The sequence below is a fragment of the Schistocerca nitens genome, chromosome 4 (assembly GCF_023898315.1).
Source record: "Schistocerca nitens isolate TAMUIC-IGC-003100 chromosome 4, iqSchNite1.1, whole genome shotgun sequence".
Lineage (NCBI taxonomy): Eukaryota > Metazoa > Arthropoda > Insecta > Orthoptera > Acrididae > Schistocerca > Schistocerca nitens.
The window spans coordinates 392,794,010-392,798,407 of NC_064617.1; the positions used below are offsets into that span (position 1 = coordinate 392,794,010).

Genomic DNA, 4,398 nt, shown 5'->3' on the forward strand with positions numbered 1-4,398 from the left:
GCCATGTTAGAAAATAAAAGATGCAGTGATGACTTTTCTGGTAGTACTTAAGTTGAAATTTCCAAATCTTAATTTCAGCCACTAACTAGAGCTATGTTAACCGCTGTGTAGTCCTGGTGCATGTTTCATAACGCTAAGACAGAGAACTAGTTCCCGGTAACTTCTTTTGAGTGCAGGTGGTCTTAAGTTTCTTTTGCTTGACGGTATATCGTGCTGCGTTGCATGGAAGCGGCACTCGCCTCAGACATTATTAGAGGGAAGTAGTAACACCTGCAGCTTGGAGATGGAGACACTGGGTCACGTCCCAGCGTTCCTCGCTTGTCTAACACCTGTAGCTCGCATGCCTGCCGCATAGTAAATAAGCTCTAGGCGCTGCTATTGTCGCCTAGGCGCCTGCCTCTAACTGCTGCATGCTACACCTGCAACTCGATCGCGCCGGCGATGTTTTATTCATGCAAGCCTTGCTCGTCCGTCGCTTTTGTCATGCTAATTTGTCCGGCGGAGCAAGAAGAAGACGAGAAGAGAGAAGAGACGGCGAGGCAGGGAAGGTTGAGAGCAGCTCCCGTTGGTAACTTACCAGCAGCGAGGTATAGAGTTCCTACGTGTGTTGCTATAGTAGGAACTTCATACCGTGCTCTTGGATTTGCCATCCTTATCGACGCTCTCACTTCCCCGACGCACCGACAGCAAGAGACAAGACCGCAAGAGCAAGAAGAAGCCAGTGAAGTGGACTTCGCCGCGCGTGCTAATGTCGTGGTGCTGACGTCACACGTATTGTCTTCGCCCAGGGGACACACTGCGCGCTTGCGTTTGCTTCTGTGCCAGCTGCTACAGATCGCTCTGCTCTTGATGTCTTTAGTACTATAAACAGGTGCATGTTCGTATTTTGTTGTCTCTCACGTTCAGTGCCAATCTAAGAGTCGTCCGAATATCTGTGCTTCCACTATCCAAGGCAGCTACTAGATTTTTCGGGATGCGTCAATGTGACAACAATAACTTTGATATTTGTATGTAACACTGCTGTTTCTTGTGCACTCTAGAGTAGCTTTTAGTTTAGACTAGCGGCGCTGGTGACGGGTTCTAGCATCTATTATTTACTTCAACATATTTTAACTGGTAAACCCCTGATTCTTTAAAGAATCGAACTCTCTTGTATAAAACTGCTTTAAACTTGTGATTACTTTACAAATAAGTTGATGTGTTAAATATTTGATGTTAAAAATGCAAGAGAGAAAAATGCATTAGAAAACGTTTGAAATTATGTTTGAAATTTGTTCGAAGTCGCTGACTGGTCTCATGTGAAAGACTTGATGAATGTGGTCTTGGCCAATTTGCGCTCTGTTTTAAGCAAACGTCAGTTTTTCACGTATCTCGATATTTATGACGTTATACCTCTCGAACTATTTGTTATAGAGTGAAATAATTTTGCAGGTGCATTCAGCGCTAAATGTGGATGCTGCCAGCAAGATGTGTTGCGAATAGAGTTAGCAGTGAAAAAGTAATAAATTAAAACGTCATACCTGATGCTGAAAAGGGGAGGTGGGGTGTTAGCGGGAAAAAGTTCCGCAAAGGCTTGAAATTATGTGTAAAGTTTCTTGGGAGTCACTAAGTGCTCTCATGTCAGTCCGAAATATTGGATGAATATAGTCTGAGTAATTTGCACGCCATGAGCAACGCTGCCCCAGTACGTATACACGGTTTCTACCTGTAATACTTGTCTTACTGTGTTAGACCATTAACATAAGATTATACCACTTAATGAGTAGATTACGAGAGCATTTTAAATTCTAAAATTCGGTCAACAATTATATAACTATTGAAAATCAAAATTTTGTCGTCTCCGGAATCCGTTAGTTAGACAATCTGCAAATGTCAGTGTGCGCCATGAACTGCTGTTAGCCGTTTAGAAATACAGATTTTAATTTTCTTTGCGTTTTTTTGTACCAACCTGTATGTTTTTACTGCAACGTTAGCGACCTTATATGTTATTGCACGATGTGGTTTCCTACCCTACTCTTTCACTAGCCCCAGAAACTAATGTAACCGGTGTTTGTAGCTACTGTACTTCTGGTTTTGGAGGTACCAAATCTAGTTGCGACTGGTTGCGGGTTCCATTTAACTGTTAAATACAGTTATCTACGCTGTTGTGCATCACTCTAAATTATACTACAGTTGAGTTTGTGGTTTCCAGTTCCTTAGAAAAATTTTTCCTAACAGTGCTTACCGTTAACACGATGAATTATGTAAGAAATTGCTGCCGATCTCCGCATTTGATTATTAGTGTGCCATTGTACTATAAAGCTAGACGGGGCACTTGTTTAAACAACAGATTCATAATGGCAAGTATCAGACTCGGAGTAATGTCATTTCCATTTAGGTCTCCCACATTTCTTCCAGTCTCTCAGAAAGCGGCTGGGTCTTCAGTCGTTCCTCGATTATGTTGATGGTTTATATAAACAGACTTCTGACCTGGAGAGCAATTAAATTTTGACAAGACACAGAAATTAATTTTTCACACTGTTCGTCACACTGGTCTTGTATGTTTTGGGAAATGCTTACTGAAGCAGTTATGTTGCTAGGTCTGTGGTGGCCGTCGACTCTACCGTAAGATATTAATGCTGCCAATGGTTTCATATGAAAGGACGCGAACGTCTATTTCATTCTAAAAGAGGAAATACAAAGATGACAATTACTCGTGTATTTACCTCACTTCCACTTTACAGTTGAATTTTACTGATTCTCCTTTCTTTGTGACAAATGAAAAATCGGTTTTCAAATTCTTTCATGCAGAGATGTAGCATGTACACGTTCTCCGACTTCGAATAAGAGGAATCTGTTATCATATTTAAATTGTGAGAGGAAGAAATTGTATTTTGACAAGTGATTTTTGAAGCATGCGCAGTTTGGCAATAGGAAAGCTCTCCACCCGGCCTATATGTAGTAAAAAAGTCACTTGTGTACAGTTATTTGCGATATTAAAGTTCTGGTGTGTAGATAGTTACAATGGCAACAACGAGGTTGCTAGGCGCGCCGCACGCTGGCCAACATTTGCCTCTAGATAAGCATGTGAGATACTGCTATGGTCTCAGTCAAATTATCCATGGTCCTAATCACTTCCACTATATGATGCAGCACAAAGTGGTGGTGGGGGTGGGGGGAGGAATACTTAGTCGGAAAAAATACTCAAGTGGAAAACAGTTCCTGAATTTCGTTAAGTAGGAATCTTGAAGATCGTGTGAAAAGATAAAAGAATCCACAGAATTCAGAAGAAAGGTTGTTGACTGCGAAATGTCAGATTTCACTGTTTATGCGCTAACATATACGTATGTCTGGATCAACTCATTGGCAACTTATGCTCGATCTGTGTTTGAAAACCGTCATTGCAGCTCTGTATAAACTGAATTAGCTGTGAGACAGCTCAAATGCAGGAACATGTCTAAAAGTCATGGTGTAGTTTGAAAAATACATGAGTCAAAATGTTCTAATGCAACTGTTATATTTGTAGCTCCAGAATAGAAAATAAATAAATAAATGGCGTGTGGCGCAACGGCCTGGTTAAAGTCTTTCAACTGGATGCCACTTTGGCGACTTGCGTGTGCAGAAAGCCAAAGGCACCCGGTTTTCCCCGAACGGCCAACCGTCCAAATACTAGGCTGGCCCAACGTTGCTTAACTTCGGTCATCGGGCGGGAACCGGTGTTACCAACGTGGCAAGGCCGTTGGCAGTAGAAAATTAAAATTGTCTTAGTTTCAAAGAAAATCAGGCGCTTCATTATCTGAAGCGGTGAGGGTTTAGCAATGTGATACAGTGAGCGGCCCCTCGAAATCTGGTTACAGTTGCAAATATACGGCACCCTCGGACAATAAGCAGTTGGCAGTTGGCCAAGGGCACTGAATATTCAGAGAATTTTCGATGCATTGTTGTATTATAGTGTCGTCTAAAACAGAGAAGAAAGTAGAGGGCAACCTGAAGCTTCCTGTGGACATTTTGTCACTTAGCTGACATGAACTATTTGCTCTATGCCCAGACTGTATATTCGGAGGCCATGCTCAGACTGCACTTCTACACAAACATAACCAAAAAGAAACAAAAGGAAAATTAACTCACCTACATTATTGGACATCATGCTAAGTAATTTCTGATGGGGAGTGATAGATGAATATTGGAGTATCATCACATTTAATTTCAACATAATAAAAATGCAACTCGTGTGATTTAGAACAGCTTCAGCATACATCGATAGAGAAATTAAATAACGGTACCAGTGCCAATCCCATTCTTTGACATTCATTTTTTCATTTTTTTTTTTTTTTCAGGTAAGATCTAGGTAGCAGAGTTCACTTCCACTTCTAGGCTATGACATCAAATATGCCGGCACAGTAGATATGCGTTGTTGGT

The 4,398-nt window shown here is 41.4% G+C and overlaps 1 pseudogene; it reads right to left on the minus strand.

Moving 5' to 3' along the window:
* Positions 1-3,603: 3,603 nt before the first annotated feature.
* Positions 3,604-3,723, minus strand: LOC126254273 (5S ribosomal RNA; annotated as a pseudogene).
* Positions 3,724-4,398: the final 675 nt, after the last annotated feature.